The 22,010-nt window shown below is 46.6% G+C and overlaps 1 protein-coding gene and 1 pseudogene across 1 annotated transcript in view; both read right to left on the reverse strand.

Moving 5' to 3' along the window:
• The window catches only part of ADARB2 (adenosine deaminase RNA specific B2 (inactive)), a 539,119-nt gene that overhangs the window by 303,345 nt on the left and 213,764 nt on the right, over positions 1 to 22,010 (reverse strand). The window lies entirely within an intron of this gene.
• Positions 12,745 to 14,631, reverse strand: LOC134740130 (uncharacterized; annotated as a pseudogene).

A 22,010-nucleotide genomic window follows, 5' to 3' on the forward strand; every position in this document is an offset into this window, starting at 1 on the left:
GCAACAAGAGTGAAACTCTGTCTCAAATAAATAAATAAATAAATAAATAAATAATTTTTTAAAAAAGGAAAATAAAAGAAAACTATTTGGAGTGATCTCATATGTGTGAAAATACACATGGCCTATGACCAGGTAATCTCGCTCATATATTTATAAACAAGAGAAACTGCTAGGATACAAAAAAAATTATTCTTTATAAAAACCAAAAGTGGAAATCATCCATCTATGTTGGAATGAATAATTTTATGTGTTCAAAATTTTAATGTGCTCAAAATATAATAAACATGACACATGCAATAACATGGATGAATTTCACCAATACAGTGGTGAATGAAAGACATAAAACACAAGTTATAGGCATATGCTTTTGTAAAATTTCAGAAAAGACCAAAATCAAAAAATGTTGTTTAGGAATACATCACTGACTCATCACTTAATCATCATTCGTTCATTATTCACTCATCACTCACTCATTATTCACCTGTTACTCACTCATCATTTATCATTCAGTCATTACTCATACATCACTCAACACTCACTCATCACACAACACTCATTCATCATTCATCACTCACTCATTACTCATTTATTACTCATCGTTCAGTGCTCATTCATCACTCACTAATCACTCACTCAATACTCATTACTCAACACTCATTCATTACTCATCATTCACTCATTACTCATCATTAATCATTCAGTCATTACTCACTCATCACTCACTCATCCCTCAACACTCATTCATCACTCATCACTCACTCATTACTCATTTATTACTCATCATTCATCATTCACTCATCACTAATCACTTATCATTACTCAACACTCATTCATTACTCATCATTCACTCATTACTCACGCATCATTCATCGTTCCCTCATTGCTCACTCACACTTACTCATCACTCAACATTCATTCATTACTCATCACGCATTCATTACTCACTGAATTAACCATTCAGTCATTACTCACTCATTACTCATCACTCCCTAATCACTCACTTATTACTTGATCATGTATCAGTCATTACTCACTCATCACTCACTCGATACTCTATTACTTATTACTCACTAATCGCTTACTCATTACTCACTCATCATTCAGTCATCAGCCACTCATCACTCACCTATCACTCACTCATTACTCACTCAAACTTATTCATCACTCACTCATGTCTCACTCATCACTCATCACTCACTCATCATTCATCACCCACCACTCACTCATTTTTACTCAAATGAGTATTCATTACTCATCACTCACTCAACACTCACTCACCAATATAGGTACCTCTCTGACTACATGAAGAAGTGATTTTGATATCTTTTAACCCTTAATCAGATATAAAATGATAGCCCATAGGTTTCATATGAACTGCACAATATATTTTATTAGGTATCATTTGCTTTGTGAATTTTTTGTATAGTTCTACACAGAAAAGCTAGATTCAAGAGTTCCTTTGAAGAGCTGGAGTTGTTTGTCAGGCCTGGGTCCCTGCTTCTGAGCAGTGCCTCCCACTGAACCCCGCACTGAAGTGCTCTGTTCTCATTATCCCACCCGTGTTCTTGTTTAGGCACCTATTGTCTCACCCCATGTGTAATGACCTGTCTGTTCTCTGTTGTTATTTCAGTTTTCTCCCTGAACTCTAAGGACATTTAACCTAAGTGTTACATGAATCAAAGTGCTGGTGTGTTTTTCTCTGTCTTTGGAAAGTTATAGAAGGTAAAATCGGCATGACTTTGAAGCAATTATTCCAGTAGAAATTCGGTTTTCATAGCTACCAAAAAGGGCTGCATGACAAAAACAGTGGCAATTCCCAAATGCATCTTGATACTTCTAGGTTGATTCTAAATGATAACTTATTTATTAACATAAAATAATAATTTAGTTAATTATATTTTTAGTTCTTCATAAATACCTACAGCACAAAAGGGTAAAAATAATTTTGGGGTGAGTTGTAGCAAAGAAAATTTTGATTAGGGCAATAAAAGAGAGGTAAAATAGATACACAGCAAAAACATTTAATCTTGTCCAGCTGTTATAGGTGGGCTGCATATTTAGAGAGGAGCTTCCTAGCTGCCAATGCAAAGAAATTATTCTGACCTTTGCAAGATTCACAATAATCATGGGATAAAAACAAAACACTTGTTCTGGAAAAGCACTGTTGTGCTGTCCCTGAAACCTAGAGTCATATTGTCTAGTGCACCTTTTTAAATTTTACTTTATTTTTAATTTTGAGACAGAGTCTTGCTCTGTCTCCCAGGCTGGAGTGCAGAAGCCTGATCACGGCTCACTGCAACCTCCATCTCCCAGGTTCAAGCAATTCTCCTGCCTCAGCCTCCCAAGTAGCTGGGATTACAGACATGCACCACCATGCCCAGCTAATTTTTGTATTTTTAGTAGAGACGGGGTTTCATCATGTTGGTCAGGCTGGTCTTGAACTCCTGACCTTGTGATCCGCCCACCTCAGCCTCCCAAAGTGCTGGGATTATAGGCGTGAGCCACTGCGTCCGGCCTCTAGTGCACCTTTTTAAAGAAGTGATGGGTGGTGTGTTTGGGCAGCTTAAACATTCCTGCAGTAAAAGGGGGAGTTTAACTTGCTAGCTATGTAGGGAAACAGTTTTGAGTCTCCTGGAATTGTACACAGAATTTGGTGTGCATGTATACATGATTTTTCTAGAGTTAAATATCCAGAACTTTCTCCGGGTTCTCAAAGGCAGCATTCTCCTCAATGTGCCCCACAGCCCAGTTGCATCAGAAGCACTCAGGGAGCTTGGTAAATTGCAGAGTACTGGGCCCTACATGAATCATAGTCACTGGAGGTGGAACTCAAGAATCTGCATTAGAATGGCTCTTTCTCTCTCTTCCCCCACAACATGTACACAAACCAATTCTTGTGTCTGTTTATTACCATTATCTTTAATTCAATTAAAAATGAAAAATAGCAAAAATCAATTTAGCAGAAAGCAATTCCACAGAGGGGCCCAATCAAAACAGCTCGAATATATTGCTCGCCAGTAGCCTGTTTTGATCCAAGGGTAAAATGTAAACTAGCCAGGGGAATTTATGGACTTCATGTCCTTCAGCCAATCCTCCATAAATATCATTTCTTCCCATTGGGCATTTCAGGAGGATTAGACAACAGAATTCTTTTTTTCTTCACTGACAAGAACCTGGAGGGCAGAAATTCAGTGTTCCAACTAAGGACTAAGCCATCTGATTAATCAACTGGGCAGAGGACAGGATTAAGGTTTTATTCTCTTCTTTCGAAGAACTCTGCCTGGCTGAAGGGTCACCACTGCACCCAGTACCAAAGTAGGTCAATGGATGTTACCTGTGGGAATAGCCTGGTGAGATCTGAAATAAAAACTGCAATTGTAAGGAAACTTCCAGGACATTGAGGCTGATCACTGACCACCAGGTAAACTGGCAAGGAAGGATGCCACACAGTGTCCAACTGGGTGCCATCAAGAACTGACAAAATAGCTGTTGCTTTCACAGTGAAAGAAGGCTTCTCGTTCACCAGCCTCAGTGGGGGCCCAGCCCCTCCTGCACCTGCTGCCCCCAGCAGGGCTCTGTGATGCTGCATCTCCCACAACTGTCCAGCCAGTCATGCTAAAGACCCCTTACTTCCTGGAGCATTTCTAATTTTAAATTTTGTGCACCCACACCAGGAAAGAAGGTTTAGTTCTGTACTCTGGACAAGTATATGACTGTGTGCACACAGGCAGACCCACATATCCTTGGTCTCTCAAGAGCGATAAAAGGTGCTTTTGCAAACTATAGGCTTCCTTCAAAATCCTGAGATTCCCAGCAAGGTTTTGGGTCACCCCTCCCAGGCTTGAATCAGTGACACGGCAACCCATGGAAGAAGCAAGTCCACTAAATTTACTTGTGTTTGAAGAGGAGTTAAGCTGCAATAAAGGAGCTGTCACCCGCTTGCAGGGGCCTCAGTCCTGCCTCTGTCAGGGCCTCTGGCCTGTGGACGGAAGTCTGAGTGGGTGTCACTTGGGTGCATGAGCTGGTCCTCAGGGTGAAGTCCAGGTTGTGTAGTTTAAAACATCCATTTTCTAACCAGTGTTACTTTAATCTTTATTTGTTTTCTCACAACACTTAGATGGAAAAAGAAACGGGATCATGTTGTCTGGTTATTGCATTAAAAATCTTTAAGCATGCCGGAAAGAATTATTTTTCAATAAATTTTGGTAAGATGTCTGCATTTTGGAGAGAGCTTGGTAATAGCATGAGCATATGGTGCCATTTATTTTCTGTCACCATCTTATTCATTTCCTTATTTTTTGTGGCAATCTAGCCTTATCTTAATTATGTTTTAAATAACTTTTGGAGGAAGCATTAAGGAATAGCAATGAGATTAACCCTAAACACGCATATCATATGCACATCCAAGGAAAAATCTAAAAGAATACAGCAGCTATCTCCACTATTTAGAGCTTTACTCAGTAAATTATTTTCCTCAAAATAACACATACACATTTAATTTTTAGGAAGAGAAAAGTGGATTATGCAATATCAGGCTTTCGTGAAGGGATTTTTTGTTGTTGTTGTTCAGTCTGTAGCCCAGGCTGGAGTGCAGCTCACTGCAACTTCTGCCCCCCAGGCTCAAGCGATCCTCCTTGCTCAGCTTCCTGAGTAGCTAGGAAAACAGGCACACGCCACCATACCCAGCTATTTTTTTTTTTTTTTTTTTTTTTTGTAGAGATGGGGTTTGGCCATGTTGCCCAGTCTGGTCTCAAACTTCCGGACTCCAGAGACCTCCTTGTGCCCCTGAAGACCTTGATCCTTGATAAGTCACAGGGAAGCAGAAAAGCAGTCAATTCACTTCCAGCCCCCCTTTCAGCACCTGTGAGCCCTTCACATTCATTGTATCATTTCCTTTACACAGCACGATATAGATCTTGGTCGGCAAACATTTTCCATAAAGGGCAGTGATGTGGTTCTGATCTGTGTCCCCATCCACATCTCATGATGAAATGTAATCCCCAGTGTTGGAGGTGGGGCTTGGTGGGAGGTGATTGGATCATGGAGGTGGATTTCTCATGAATGGTTTAGCACCATCCTCTTGAGCTCTGGCGAGATCTCGTCTCTAACAGTGTAGCCCCGCCCACGCCCCACCTCCTTGCTCCTGCTCTGCCATGTGACATGCCTGCTCCGTCTTCACCTTCTGCCATGATTGGAAACTTCCTGAGGCCTCCCCAGAAGTCAAGCAGATGCCAGCTTCATGCTGCCTGTACAGCCTGCAGAATCGTGAGCCATTTAAACCTCTTTTCTTTATACATGGTTCAGTCTCAGGTATTTATTGATAGCAATGCAAGAATGGCTTAATACAGGCCAGAGAGTAGGAGTTTGTGATCATTCAGCCTCTTTCCCAATCCTCCACTCTGCCAGTATTTCATGAAGCAGGCGCAAATGACATGGAAGTGGCCATGTTCAGTGAACTTGGATTCCATCGCTTGAACTGGTTCCTTCACTTCCATGCTGAGGTCCTGGATCTGCAGCTCCAACCCCCTTTAAATCCCTCAACACGGAGCCCATCGCTTCCAGCAGCAGCTCTCACACTGCGAGCGGGCATGCTCTGTCCCAGGTAACACCTGCACACCTTTCTTCACAGCCCATGAGCCAGTCCTACTGTTTTCTCCCATGAAGCCAATCCTTTCATTTCTCCAAAACACAGCCCACCCCTTACTTTTTCCCCTCCTTAATGGGAAATAATGCATCTGGCTCTGGAAATTCTGAGCGTGTCTGAGTGCACGTCTCGTTGCAGACATGTGTGTACGCAGGCATTATGTAGCCAGCCCGGCCGTATTAGGGACTTTTGCTGCAGACCCCTGACTCGGCTGGCTGTGCACTGCGTGGAGCCCCACGTGCGTGGGCCTGGACACTCACATGGAGCTCCTGCTGTGGTGGTAAAATATTGTGGACTGCTTGGCTGACTACACGGGTCAGCTGCTGCAAAAAGCCAGTCTGCAGGTGGAGCAGTCCAGGACCGTTTCCGTGACAAAAGGAGAAAAACAATGACCTTGAAGTAAAATTTGTATAAAGCTACATTTTTTTCAATATTTAAAAAATTCTTAAAAAGTATTCTTACTATTCATTTTTTGCTATTAATATACAAGGGGGTAGTTGTTGCCGGCTTCATGCTGTGCCTGGAACTCTTTTTTGAAATTGCTCTGGACTGAAATCCCTGAATCTGGGACCCAGGTTCTAGGAAAGCAAACACACACACATGCATGTGCACACACACATACGTACATATACACAGAGACACACACACGACACACAGAACACATGCACACGCAATGCACACACACACGCACACACATGCACACATGATGCACACACAACACACAGACACAGACACGCGTGCACGACACACAGACACACGCATACAGACACACAGAAACACTGACACACACATGCACACACAGACACACACACGACATAGACACACACACATACACACTGATACACACAAAACACACATGCACACAAACACACATGCACACACAGAAACACACACACCAACGACAAATCAACCTCACTGTGTGCATTGCATTGCCCCATTTAACCCGCATCCTGCGCTGTTGGAAAGTGTGTATGTGATCATGACGCTGAGGAAGATGACAGCGCAGAGGGAAGACGGCACCTGCAAGGGATCGGAGGTTGGGGTTTTTTTTTTTTTTTGCAACAAATAACTCAGATGCCAGTTTTCCTTTCCAGGGAAGTTTTATGGTTGAGTTAGCTGTCTTAGGGAGGCGAAATGATTTCCCTAAGGCATCGTCTGACTCACATCCACACACACCTTCCCTCGGAAAAGCCTCGTTCTGCCTGAATTGAAACCAGCGCCTCCAGCCCTGAGCCAGTTGGCCTCACCGTGCCCCAGCCAGGCGCGTCAGCCGCTTCCCCACACCGTGGTTCTGCCACTCCCGTCCCCACCATGGCAGCCGCCTCCCCGCGCCCTTGGTTCTGCCACTCGTGTCCCCACCGTCTGTGCTCCAGACATCTTCTTGAATTAGGAGGACTCAAAACCAGAAGCTCCATTGTGTTCCATTTCTGTGTGAGTGAGTGTGTGACATCTTACAAAAAAGTAATAAATAATCTTTCAATGTACCCTTTTCCTTGACTTTTTCCATTCTTCGTATCAAAATCAGAGTACACTTTAATAATCATCTAATCGTTTCTGGTTGTTTCTCTTAAAATCTGATCATCTATGATCTGATTATTATTTTATCTGATAATCTATTATTAGATTTTAAGAGAAACAGTCTCTGGGGAGATGATGTGCATCTCACCTATTGGACTTTTTACTGTCTGTCGTGACGGTCCTTTGGAATGGTTTTCATGTAGAAACGAATAATATTACAGTATTGGTCACGAAGAAATTTAACGACAACTGAATTTGTTTATGAAAGTTTGAATTCTGTCATGTGGCTCATTTCAACTTCTCCTCCTGCAACCCTTCTGAAATAGAGAAATTCTGCCCATAATATTTATTATTTCTGGGGGGGGAAATGCTAGAATGCCTAATGGAAGCTTCCAGATGATAAAAGTCCCAGGTCTAGCAGGAAGCCCACAGGCAGTTCAATTCCCCCACTACAGTATTTGCATGTTTGAGGCTCATGTTCCTAAGCTCCAGACACCAGCAAAACTTTGCAGCACCTTTCTTTACGCTTTTCTGTTAGTTTCAGCGACAGCCTGTCTAGGCATGACCTTCTAGAAAGAAAACCGTAATAATGCTAAGAACGGTAGCTCTATTTACTGAGGACCATCTGGGCTCCGGGCGTCCTGCCGACCCACTGTGCACAGTCTCATGTGGCTGTCCACACAGCCCTGGGAGATGGAGATTCTTGTTGTGTTCATCTCATAAAAGAGGAAAATTAAATGTAGGGGAGAAACTTGCTATAAGTACCCGCTGTGGACTGGCTGTGGGGTCCCCCAAATTCCTATGTTGGTACCCCAACCCCAAAGGGATGGTATTAGGAGGTGGAGCCTTTGGGAGGTGATTTGGTCATGGGGGTGGGGCCCAGTGATGGGATCAGTGCCCTTCTAAGGAAAGACGTGAGGGCCCTGGTTTCATCCCTCTCTGATCCCTGCCGTGTGAGGACATAGTGAGCAGGTGGCTGGCTGCAGGCTGGAGGCCAGGATGTCAGGAGGCAGGTCTTCTCCACAATCCGGATCTGCTGCCTGGACAGTAGGATCCCAGTCTGTGGCACTCAGGGACCAATGTCCACTGCCTAAGCCACCCAGCCTGTGCCCCGCTGCTATGGCTGCCCAAGACGGTGGCCAAGATGGAAGCACTTCTTAGTCCTAGGGTGTTACTCAGTGATGCTCCCGAGTCCTAGGGTGTTACTCAGTGACGCTTCTGAGTCCTAGGGTGTTACTCACTGATTCTTCCAGTGGCTGTCGAGTGACTTCCCTATAGGAGGGCAGAGCTGTGATCAATAAATATGGAAGCCAGGAGGACAGTAGTTGATGCTGCTACAGAGGAAGGAAACAGAGTGGACTCAGATGTGCTGGCTGTAGAAGAGGAGCTTGTTTTAGGTGAGGGAACCTCAGGAGGCCCTGGAGTCAAGAGGCAGCAAGACCAGACCCACCGGAGAGGCCAGCATGAGCCTTGGCACCGCGCAGCAAGGCTGCACCTGCCCCCTTCACCAGGCTGTATCCAGAGCTCCCTGCTATCCACGCACCCCAGCTCCTGCTCACGCCGCCCTTCAAGGCCCCTCGTGAGCACACATGGCAGTCCCTTCTGAGTGCCTACTTCACTAGGTGAATCTGACGACCACCTAGAGGGAAACATGACCTCCGTCTGGAGATGTTTACCCTCGACCAGGTGGCAGCTTTGAATGGCAGGGACTGGAATCTACCAGTGTAGCTCCTGTGAGGGCATCGGCTCAGGATGGGAGACAGGCTGAGTTCCAACGTCTTCCAGGACTTGGTGGAGGGGCAGGGTGCTGTCTGAAGGGCTTTCCTCGGCTCGTTGTGAGTCCTAAGTGCCAGGTGTCAGGTGTGCAGTGACTTCATTAGGCATATGCAGCTTTCCTGTCACATACATGGGAAGAACCGGAGGAGAAGAGCTGGGAGCAGCCATCCCTCCCAGTCCTGGATTTGACCACGGTGCCCTTCTTGCCGTCTTCTCCAGGGTGGGACAGGCAGCGATGGCTCTTCCACTGGCCTCTGGGTCCTTCAGAACTAGTGACGTGGTCAGTGCTGTTCTTTAATTTTAGGGATGTCTGGTCCAAGGTTCCACAATTGACTGACTGTGTGACCTTGGGGAAACCTCACCTTTCTAAACCTCACAAGGGAGATCACACAATTCCCGAGTGGTGCGTTCATCAGGAAGGTCAAGCGAGGTCACGCATAAACGTGAATTATCCAGCAGCACACGGCCAGCGAGCCCTTGACACTGGTGTTGGGGTTGGATGAATAGGGTGTGTTTGAGGGCCCCTTGGTGGTTGAGAGTCCTCACTGTCACCGACCTCCTTCCATCCCCAGGACGGGCATCTTGCAGAACCTCAATGGACGTCAGTGCTGTCCCCGCAGCTGGTGAAGACACACGCTGTGATCAGAGGCTGCGTCTGGACCTTGGCTTGGCCAAGCTATGTGTGAGCATGAAGCTTGTTTCCTTCTCTCAAACATGGGGAGAACCCAGTAAACCTGCCTGGCAGAGTCGTTGGGAGACTCCCAGGAGGCCCTTGGATTCACTTGCCTCCATTATTGTTTTCACGCTGACTTCTAAAGAAGTCGTGTTAGCCGGGCGCGGTGGCTCACGCGTGTAATCCCAGCACTTCGAGAGACCAAGGCCGGCTGATTGTCTGAGGTCAGGAGTTTGAGACCAGCCCAGCCAACATGGTGAAACCCGTCTCCACAGAAAGTACAAAAATTAGCCGGATGTGGTGGTGGGCACCTGTATTCCCAGCTACTCAGGAGGCTGAGGTGGGAGAATCGCCTGAATCTGGGAGGTGGAGGTTGCAGTGAGCTGAGATCACACCACTGCACTCCAGCCTGGGTGACAGAGCGAGACTCCATCTCAAAATAAATAAAGAAGGAAAGAAGTCGTGCTTATTCTGTCAGTCCCTAAGAAATCAACCTTGATTTTAGTAGATGCTGGAAGGCTGCAGAGCTCCTGAAAGCCCAGCCCTGAACCCAGGCTCTGCGGAGGCCATTCCTTCTCCTCTGGCTTCAGGTGAGAAATCGTCTGGCCCTGCGGTCCCTCGGCCTCAGCATGAAGGCTGGGGAGCTAAGCGAGGAGTTTGGGCGTTTCTAGAAGAGGAGTCTATGAATAGACCCTATTTTGTAGCATCTGGGAGGGGCTGGTCGGTCTATAAAAACCTCGATAATCGTGCCTCGTTTCCCACTTTCACTGCGTGCCATGCCCTCGGTGATTAGCGTGTTTTTCAGACTAACAGCAACAGTATGTTGGACTGAATGCCACCTCCTGGGTAAAATGATCAATCTCTTTGACTTCTGCAGTAAACACGTTCCATCGGGAGGTCACTAATATGCTTTTATGACCTCACTGTTGGAGATGATACCATTACCAAGCTTGATAAACTATTCTTCAGAGGCTTGCTTTTAATTTTATTTTTTATGCAATCATGGGGGACTATAACCAATAAATTTAGCTCGATGCTTTCTCACTATTAACTAATTCTGAAGAAGCCCTCGGGGGTTTGTCAGGCACAAATCCTTCAAAGAATTTGTACAGGATATTGGAAATGATATTCACCCGGGGACAGAGGTTTAAGCCTGAGCTGCTACTGTTTTCTTTGCCATTAGAGTTACAACTTGGCTAAATGTCATTTAGTCAAAATGCTGGATTCTGCAGGATTTGCAGATAGGCTTGACTATTTGTCTTTAATAAATTCATTGACTCACATAAGAGGTATTAGATTATTTGTTTGACAAAAGGATGTGTAAGTGGCACCAGACTGCTGATGTGCAGGTTCTCATTAGGTCTGTGCAGGCTCAAAAGTGCTCAAATCCAAATTAAGCTCCAGAGCCTTTTTGGAAAACATTGTAACAGCTGTGAAATGGAAAGGGGAATTCAGATGACAGCCTGGCTAGGGATCTTATCTTAAAGGGGCATCAGCTAAAGCCATGTCTGTGGTACAAAACCACGGGCCTGGCTATTTTCTTCTTTCTTTATGTCAAGGAGGGAGCTTCTTAAAATTATGCTTTAATGCTTGCATTGCTTCTGAGGTTCTGATGTCTTAAAATCCCATTTGCTTCCCTTTCTTTCTCTTTCCCTTTCTTTCTTTCTTTCTTTCTTTCTTTCTTTCTTTCATTCTTTCTTTCTTTCTTTCTCTCTCTTTTTCTTTCTTTCAACAACATCTTGCTCTGTTGCCCAGGCTGGAGTGCAGTGGCACAATCTCGGCTCACTGCAGCCTTGAGCTCCTGGGCTCAAGTGATTCTCCTGTCTCAGCATCATGAGTAGCTGGAATGACAGGTGTGTGCCATGATATCCAGCAAATTGATATTTCTTTAGAGTTGCGGTCTCACTATGTTGCCCAGGCTTGTCTCGAACTCCTGAGCTCAAGCAATCCTCCCTCCTCAGCATCCCAAAGTGTTGGGATGACAAGGGTGAGCCACTGTGCAGGCACCAGAAGTGATTTCTGGCTATTGTTTTCAACCACTGAGGACACCTATTGCCGAATGTTTATTTTCAAACCAAAGCTAAAATTTGAAAGGTGTCTTAAACTAACTGTGGGAATCATTTCTTGGTTGAATTTCATATGCATACATCTATCTGGAGACCTTGGAGATGAAGGATAGAATCAATGATACCTTAGAGTCCTTTGTGATTCTATTGTAATTATCGTAATTACTGTTAATCTCAGACTAATAACTCCCCCACCCCCTACAGTCCCTTCTTCACTGGAATCTAGCCTAACGTCAGGCTAGAACACTGAAAGCTTTTGCCACAAAACCAGTAATCATCAAATACCATTATAGATGGAACTCTCAATTCCAAAGCTCTCTCTGTCTCTCTCTTTCTTTCTTGATGCTGTCACCCAGGATGGAGTGCATTGCAATGATCATGGCTCACTGCAGCCTCAACCTTCTGGCTCAAGTGATCCTACTACCTCAGCCTCCTGAGTAGCTGGGACTATAGGTGCATGCTACCATGTCTGGTTAATTTTTAAAATTATTTTGTAGAGATGGGGTTTTGCCACATGGGCCAGGCTGGTCTTGAACTCCTGGGCTCAAGCCTTGGCCTCCTAAAATGCTGGGATTACAGATGTGACCACCGTGCCTGGCTCCTGTTCTATTGCTTGTTTTGATCCATTTGTTTGTGTACTGCTGGGGTGGGTGGGCGTATTGGCTGGATGCACTTATAATATTGTTAAAAGCTAAGGTGAAATGCTATGTTCAAGGGATAGATTATGTATCAGAATGCCTTTTTGTTAAAGCAATACATATTTATTGAACACCTACCCCATGGTGGGCTTTGATCTCATGCCTGGAATTCAACAGTAAACAGAACAGGGGGACTCTCTTTCTTCAGGTAGCTCCTATTCCAGTGGGGGGAGACATGTGTGGGATGTGCCAAGGGGTGAGAAGTTACATGGAGAACAGAAAAGCAAAGTCAATGAGGTAGGGATTCCTGTGGCATGGGGGGTGGGGGCAGTGTCAACATTTGATGCTACATCTGTGAGCCCGGTCTGAAAGGAGTGAAGAATCAGTCCAGGAAGAATTGGCTGAGACACATATGAGCCATTAATGCCACTACACTGGATACCAAGACATGGATGCTGTCTACACTGGATACTAAGATCTCGATGGTGTCTACACTGGACACCAAGACATCGATGCTGTCCACACTAGATACCGAGACTTTGATACTGTCTACACTGGATACCAAGACATGGATGCTGTCTATACTGGATATCAAGACATGGATGCTGTCTACACTGCATACCAAGATGTTGATGCTGTCTGCACTGGACACCAAGACGTCAATGCTATCTACACTGGACACCAAGACATCGATGCTGTCTACACTAGATACCAAGACTTTGATACTGTCTACACTGGATACCAAGACATAGATGCTGTCTACACTGGATACCAAGAGGTTTATGCTGTCTACACTAGATACCAAGACTTTGATGCTGTCTACACTGGGTACTAAGACATGGATGCTGTCTACATTGGATACCAAGAGGTCGATGCTGTCTACACTGGATATCAAGACATAGATGCTGTCTACACTGCATACCAAGATGTTGATGCTGTCTACACTGGACACCAAGACGTCAATGCTGTCTACACTGGACACCAAGACATTGATGCTGTCCACACTAGATACCAAGACTTTGATACTGTCTACACTGGATACCAAGACATGGATGCTGTCTACACTGGATACCAAGAGGTCAATGCTGTCTACACTGCATACCAAGATGTTGATGCTGTCTACACTGGACACCAAGACGTTGATGCTTCTACACTGGATACTAAGATGTCAGTGCTGTCTACACTGGATACCAAGACATTGATGCTGCTATGCTGGATACCAAGATGCTGATACTGTCTACACTGGATACCAAGATGCTGATGCTGCTACACTGGATACCAATACATCAATTAAGTCTACACTGGATACCAAGACTTTGATGCTGTCTACACTGGATACCAAGATGGGTGTTTCACGTTGGCCATCTAATCCTCAAAGCAACAGAATGAGGTCAGTATCATCATATGCATTTCATAGATGAGAAGTCTGAAGTCCAAAGAGTGGAAGCTATTTCCAAATAAATCCAAGTCGCATGACATGGAGAACAGCCGGGATGCAAATTCAAGAGCATAAGATTCTGAAGCAAATTATTTCCCTCCAAGTTTCTGCTCTCATTGCCAGACAACACCTTCTCAGGGGTCATATCTTCAGCCACAAGCAAGGTGTGTGGACATTGGAAGAGTTGTTTGTCCCCCATGGACATGGAGCAGGTGCTCTTATGTGTCCCAGTGAGATGCAGGAGCTGTGTGCTGATCTTGTCATGTCAGGGACACATCCGGAGTCTGTGCTGGGCTCACCCGCGGCTGCCACCAGCCTTTCACACAGCAGGAAATCAACAAGGACTTGGTAAAGACAATGGGCTCTGCCAAGCTGCTTACTTTAAAGTTCACCTGACACGTTTACACTCAGGGAGAGTGACGAGGTCTGGAGAGCGAACGTGAAGAATGAAGACTACAGCTGATGACACTGCATAGATTCTAGTGCTCCTACCACATCCACACTGAATGGTAACTTTGGAAGGTGATGGGCATGTTGGTTTGTTTGACTGTAGTATTCATTTCACTATTTGTATGTATATCAAAACATCGTGTTGTACACCTTAGATATATACAATAACAGTAAATAAAAAAATTACCAGAATGTTCACTAGTTCCAAGAAACCTATTTTAATCTTGAGCTGCCAGAAACCCATAGCCCATACATTAACGACAAAACGTAACTAGAAACGCTCCTCGAAGACCCTCAGTGACAAGGCTGGCTATGACGGGATGACGGCCACCATCAGGCCTGTTCCCTGAAGCTGGCAGCGCCCCGCAGCCGACCCTGGCAGGAGGGCACTCCAGAGTGTGTGGCTGGTGATGACGGCCGTCCTCCATGGCTCAGGATCCTCTTCTTGCCTGCGTGGAGTTCGTGGCTCTGCTCTGGCTCTGGTGTTCCCACTGTGGTTCTGGCCGGGCGTCTCTCATGATGGAGCGTGGTGGGAAAGGCTACTTTGGGGTGGAATTATCCAAACGCACGGCAGTGCTGGGGATCCAGGGCAGCCCTGAGGAGAGGGGCACGGGTTCTGCAACCCCTTCACCCAGGTGCACGCTCAGAAGCTCAGCGCCTGTGTGGAGGGACTCCGTGTCAGGAACAACCAGGGATTTGCTGGAGAAGGAGACGCTCTGGGCCGGTAGAGTTGGATCACAGCTAATCATGCTGGCTTGAAGTGATAGCCGGTGAATGCTTGTCTATCTCGTGTTCTATCACCTCTCTGGCTGCCTCTTACTGTTCAACTCTCCATTTTCTGAGCTCTGTTTACCCTGTTCTATCTAAAACACTTAAATTTGTTTTAAATGAAGCTGTGTATAAACAAAATAACAAAAATACAGCCGGGGGCAATGGCTCATGCCTGTAATCCCAGCATTGTAGGATGCTGAGGCAGGAGGATCACTTGAGCTCAGGATTTAGAGACCAGTCTGGGCAACATAGTGAGACCCTGTTTCTACTAAAAACAAAAAATTAGCCAGACCAATCGCTTGAGCCTGGGAGATCAAGGCAGCAGTGAGCTAGATAGCTCTCTGCACTCCAGAGTTGGGTGACAGTGTGAGACGCTGTCTCAAAATACATATATATGTATGTATATTATATAAAATAACAAAAATACGTAAATATATAAAAATATACCTGATATTGCTGATACAGAGGACTCCTGAATGTTCAGAAGGATGGCTCTGACACTTTGGGACAATAGTTGGGGAATTAGTAAATCACACACTTCCACGGCCCTCAATTTCAGGGTAACAGCCGTCAGTTCTCCACTGCTTTTCAATTATTTGAACAATAAATGAATTTTGAATTTTAATGTTTCTCAGTGACCATGTAGTACTGAGTATGTTTTTTGATGCCCATTATCTGGGATGTATTTTCCTCCTCCCTCCTCCCTCAGCGGGGCTTGTTTCTGGCTGCCCCCACACAGTCTGATAGAACTTGGTTCCCTCTAGACATGTCCAGATCTGGTATGTCCTGCACGGCAGCCCCTGGCCTCCTATGGCCTTGGAGTGCTTGAAATGTGGCCGCCGAGACAGAGGAACTGAATTTTAAGTTGTATTTAATTTTGATTGAATTAGAGTTGTCACCTGTGGCAGATGGCTACTGCACTGGACCACCACCCAAGAAGCTTAAAATCCCAGGACACTCAAATGTGGGTGGGTTTTGTGTTGTGAGAACAAGAAATCCTTTATGAAGAGGTTTTTACACCTTGCCAAGTACATGGAAAATTATGCAATTTGGCCACGTTGCAGGATGGAGTGGAGCCCTCGCTGCTCACGGCAAGACCAGAAGTGGAGTGTGGGGTTTGAGCACTCTGTGAATTCTCATCATGACCACAGTAGAGAAAGGACACAGAAAAGGGGCGAAAGAGACAATAAAATGGAAAGGCACGCTGTGAACAGGCGTTTTCACTGGAAGGCTTTTGTTTTATAGCTGAAACCCAAATCTACCGGCCAAGTTCAAATTAAATTTTAGCTGGAGGCTTTGCAGAAAACCTGTTGCAGCAGCAATAGTGCAACATCATTAACAAAAAAAGAACAAAATTGGAGAGGAAAACTATGGAATAGCCAGGAAGCAGACCGAATGTCAGCCTCAATGAGGCCAGAAGAAGCCTCAGTGAGGCCACAGCAGCACAGAGCAGGGGCAGGCGGGCACACGGTGTGGCTCGTGCCTGGATCCCCCACTGGGAACTTGGTGCCCGATGGCTGGTGCACTGGACCCTGACTCCCTGAGCCGACAGAGTCCAGGTGAACACAGCACGTCTGTTTCCAGGTGGGAAACCTTCTGCCTGGCTGCCGCCGTGATCCAGTGGATCTGAGATCACAACCATTACAGCTTTCTGGGTGATCAGGGGGACATTCACACCACAGAAGAGTAAGCACATCCCAGCAAGGTCATCCTGCAGCCAAGACCCAGGTCAGTTCTGGAGAAGCTGAAGGCGTAGGAAAACCCGCCAGCCTTGGGAGGCTCCCCAGGCCCCAGAGTGACCCCATTCTTGGAGCACTGGTCCTCTGTCCCCACAGTGAGAGGGTGGACCCCATTGCCTTCCACAGCTGTGCTGACACCTGCCCACCCACCCCTCAGCCAGAGTCACTCAGGTGCCCAAGAAAAAAGTAACTTCAGATCCCAAAGTGTTTCTTCCAGGCCCAGAAGGTGCAGGAAGCGGCCAGCCACTGACTGCCCAGCTGGCACCTGCAGCAATGATGCTATTCTCACTCAGCCGATTTGTGAGCAGATTTTTCTGATTCTTTGATTCTTCTTTGTGAGATTTAAGGAAAGCCTATGTCACAGTGCCACTATCACCTCTCCGAATTCTTGCTGTCTGCTCATGGTCAACACGGAGTGTGCAGTGCTAAGATGTCTTCCACGCCTGGGCTTTGCCTCCGTATCTGTGGGCAGGAGATCTGAGCCAGTGCCAGATGTGGACAAAACTCAAGTCAGACTCCAGAGGATGGCCCTACTGTCAATCAGACCAGGGGTGCCCTGACCACACCCTCTTCCCAGAGGACGACCCTACTGCGATACAGACCGGGGTGCTCTGACCACATCCTCTTCCCAGAGGACGGCCCTACTGTGAATCAGACCAGGGGTGCCCTGACCACACCCTCTTCCCAGCCCTGCTGTGATACAGACCGGGGTGCTCTGACCACACCCTCTTCCCAGAGGACGACCCTACTATGAGTCAGACCTAGGTGCCCTGACCACACCCTCTTCCCAGAGGACGGCCCTGCTGTGATACAGACCGGGGTGCTCTGACCACACCCTCTTCCCAGAGGACGGCCCTGCTGTGATACAGACCGGGGTGCTCTGACCCTCTTCCCTTTGCCACCTCCATGCCTGGACTTCTAGCAGCACCTGCATCGCTTTGTCCAAGGTTTTCTCTTCTGCTAGGGTCAGCTTTGCCATGTCCTTGGGCCAGCAGGGCTGGGGGGGCCCTCCCAGGAGCTACCATGGACTAAGAATGGGGCTGTGGGCGCAGGACGCCTGGCTCCCACCTCCCCCACAGGGCGTGGTTCTGATGCACGTGTTTCAAGCCCTGCAGTTTCCCCAGAAGGGCCACCCACCAGTTGCTCACCGGGTAGCAGGCTCAAGGCCGGCCTCACTGCGGGCTGACCTTCCTTCCTCGTGTCCTGCAGCTGCGTCCCTTACCCTTACCCCAAATAAACCACCTTCCCTCCATCCTGACCCGAGGCCCTCTCCTTTCCCAGGACAATGGAGGCCGGCAGGTGAGCTCTGACAGGTGTGTTTAACAACCATGGGTGCAACAGAGGCGGCTTTCCCTGCTCCCTTTCCCTCCTCCTTTCCCGAGGTGCAGCTGGATTCAGAGCTTCCCACCTACTTGTGACAAGCGTGCATTCTCGACATATGCGCTTCAGACCAAATGTCTGCTTGTTCACCTGTGCGGACTCTGCGCGGGCTGCTGTGCTCTGTGCGGGCTGCTCTGCGCTGTGCGGGCTGCTCTGTGCTGTGTGGGCTGCTCTGAGCTGTGCGGGCTGCTCTGTGCTGTGTGGCTGCTCTGTGTGGGCTGCTCTGTGCCGTGTGGGTTGCTCTGTGCCGTGCGGGCTGCTCTGTGCCGTGTGGGCTGCTCTGTGCTGTGCGGGCTGCTCTGTGCCGGCTGCTCTGTGATGTGCGGGCTGCTCTGTGATGTGCGGGCTGCTCTGTGCCGGCTGCTCTGTGCTGCGTGGGTTGCTCTGTGCTGTGCGGGCTGCTGTGTGCTGTGCGGGCTGCTCTGCTCCGTGCGGGCTGCTCTGTGTTGTGCGGGCTGCTCTGTGCTGTGCGGGCTGCTCTGTGCTTGGGAAAATGAAGGTTGGCATGATATCCTGGGGCAATGCCATCCTGTTGTATGCCTTAATAAAGCTAGAAAGAAAACATTTTCCTCGAGCTGCATGCGAATATCGCCCAAAGTGCAGCTCCCCGCGGAGGCCCCGTGCACACTTCCGACTGTGATGCGACAGAGATGGGGGAAAATGAGTTAAAGTATGAGGATAATCGGTAAAGTGACACAAAAAGGTTGCGAATGGCCCCACTTGAAGCGTTTGTATTTTAAAGGTCTCAGTAATGACAGCGCTTGGAAGTTTGCTGGGTAGTTTATTCTAGACACGTGTGTTTGTAACTCAGCCTTTCACGTGCTGGGTTTTAGGAGTCATTATTCATCTGAAGTAGCAGAAAAGGGCCGGCTTTTCCCCCACGCCGGCCAGTCCTTTCCCAGTTTTTCATCCGAGCACTTGCTGTGGGAGGAACATTTGATCCCAGCGGTCGTGGCGTCAGGCCGCCTGCTCACTGGAGGGAGGATTTCCATTAGAAAATTTCAAATTCAAAGTTGGAGGCAGCCGCACCGAGAGTGTGAGAGATAATGTCACTCAGACGTGGCCACTGAAAGTAACTCTTGCATCGTGCCTTCCTTTTTTGGAAAAGGGCACTACCGTATGTGCTTAAATGGTGAATTGGACAGGAAGTGATTCAAATTCATTTTTTTCTCCTTCAGATCATTTAGGCAAATTAATATCCAATAGCACATTTTTCTTGTCCTTCTTTATATTCTCACTAAAAGCAAAGCAAGGTAGAGACATCCTGGAATGCTGTAATCTTCTCTGGGGTAAAAGCAATTATGGAAACTGGTATTATCAGGAAAAAAGCTCTATTAGGTAGTAAGTCTAGAATTCCACTTGAAGGTTCAGTAAATCAGCTCTTGATATGGCTGGGAAAGGATGGGAAAACTTGCTTTCTTTCATATACTGGAATTTAAGTTTTTAAATTTTGCCTTTCCTTTTCTTATTTTCCTGGTCTGCCCCCACCAATGCCCACCAAGTGAATTTGCTAATGCCATGTGTCACCTCGCTTAATAATGAGGATTTTGTCAGCATACTTGCACACGCCGCTTTCCAGGACACCGTCCCAAGGTGGGGTGGACCCAGCGACTGTGGGAGTCCATTTCCCTGAGAATCACGAGATGGGATTTTGTCCTCGGTCGTATGATCAGCTAACCAGGAAGTTACTTAATTTTACTAGTCTCTGCTTCCTCCTGTGAATCACCAGGATAGGCACTCTGTGAGGAAAGGGATTCCCGAGCTACCCTTTCCCCGCAGCTCAGCCCCAAAGAACAGGACAGAGCCTTTGCATAGCAGGCGCTCACTAAATATTCCCTGAGTGAATGAAAGGGGGCAAAATTCACATCCCTATCAGTCCCACATCACTCTGAAATAGGCCTTCCTGTGGGGAGGTAAAAAGAATTCAAGAATAGAAAGACAGATGAAACAAAACAGGCGATATTTATTACTTTGTACGTGAGAGGCCAACCCGTCAGAAAAGCAAGCGCTCCAGCAGCGAGAGTGATGGATCCGAAACTCCCCGATCAGATCAGAAGATGCTGTGTCGGCCGCATGAGCTTCAGTCTCAGCCCTCTAAGTAGAAGCAGTGAAGTCAGACAAAGTGAACTCAGAGCTGATCCACTCTGCCACCTTCTCACTCCAGAACCCCCTGGATGACCTGTTCAATTCCCACACAAGCGATGACTTCTAGAGTTTCCAGGTGAATGCTCCCAATTTCACTTCACATCTGTATCTGTTTGCCTCGGAATGCGTCTGCTTCATTTGTGGACATGTAGCCTGTGAGGACGGAGCTCTGCACACCCAATCTCCTGGAAACAATAACGTCCCTGGACCTCCCCAGGGGGTGTCAGATGGAGCCTTCCATGCAACATCTCCACGTGGTGTGGTCATACGTCTGTATTCCGTGTAATGTCTGCATGTTGTATGGTCACTCACCTGCATTGTGTGTAACGTCTGTACATGGTGTGGTCATATGCATTCATTCTGTGTAACGTCTGCCTGTGATACTGTCACACGCATGCATTCTGTGTAACGTCTGCAGGTGGTGTGGTCATACGTATGCATTTGTGTAGTGTCTGTATGTCGGTATTGTCATATGTATGCATTCTGTGTAACATCCACATGTGGTGTTATATGCTTGCATCATAGGGGCCTACTTTTGTGTCCGAGGAGCTCCCTGAAGGACCCTGCAGCTGGGCCAGCAGAGAGCCATCATCCCCGGTGCCCTGCTGTGGTTCAGGTGGTGTGGATGGGAGGTGTGGTGCTGTCTGTTAGCCCCAGGCCCTACCTTTGGGTCCGTTTGACTTCTCTGTTGCTGTGATGCCCATATTATCAGAACATGAAAAAGTCATGCCACTCAGGATTTGGGACTGGCCATGGCACAGTTAGCAAAACCAATGGCCTGAGGATTTTTCGCCCTACATCATGGATCTTGTAACTCTTACCTCCCTTCGCCCTGCATGGATCTTGTAACTCTTACCTCCCTTTGCCCTGCATGGATCTTGTAACTCTTACCTCCCTTTGCCCTGCATGGATCTTGTAACTCTTACCTCCCTCTGATTCCTTGAAACGGTAACCATAGGGTATTCAAATAATTGCCATGTAGGCTGCCTTCTGCCAGCTAGAAATGTCTTTTCAGAAGCTCACACACCCCGGGCAAATCCTTTCCTCTAGAATGAGTCCCTTGCTGTCCCCACCTGGGAATTCCACTTCAGAAGAGGCTCTACTGAGCATGTGGGAAAAGCTCGCATTGGCATATTTGCTAGTGTTTTCCATATAACCAAAACGTTTAAGTAGAGTAAATATCCAACAAAAACTAAATTAAGTGTATCCATACACAGGAGCATATGCGGTTTTAACTTGGTAGCACATTTGCTTAGAGATTTTCATATAATACATTGTTAGGTTAAAACTCCAGTTTCTGACTGAACTGTATGCATCATATGACCCTGTTTTTGTAATAAAACTGTATTTATATTTACAGTTTGCAAATGTCTATATATGTATGTGTATAAAAATATATCTGGAAGGACACAAACCAAAATTGAAAAAGCACTTATATCTGGCTGGTGGGGTTATGAGTGACTTTTCACTTTCATTTTTAATATCTGTCTGAATTCTCTAGACTTTTACCATGGTCATACTTTACATTTTTTAAAACACACACATGAAAAGCTAAACTTAGGGAAGAAAGAACAATGGGTCAGACTTTCCCATCTGACATCTGATGATAACTAAATCATTTAGGCCAATTAATTAATAGATGTAGGGAACATTTGCTAATCACCAAACTTGCATTACTTTTTGACATTTCAATACAAAGTGGTGAGAACCACATTGCTTAGTTTGTCTGCTGTTTGGCCAAAATGGCTAGACTAAAAATATGAGTTAAGGTC

This window comes from Pongo pygmaeus, chromosome 8 (genome assembly GCF_028885625.2).
Source record: "Pongo pygmaeus isolate AG05252 chromosome 8, NHGRI_mPonPyg2-v2.0_pri, whole genome shotgun sequence".
NCBI lineage: Eukaryota > Metazoa > Chordata > Mammalia > Primates > Hominidae > Pongo > Pongo pygmaeus.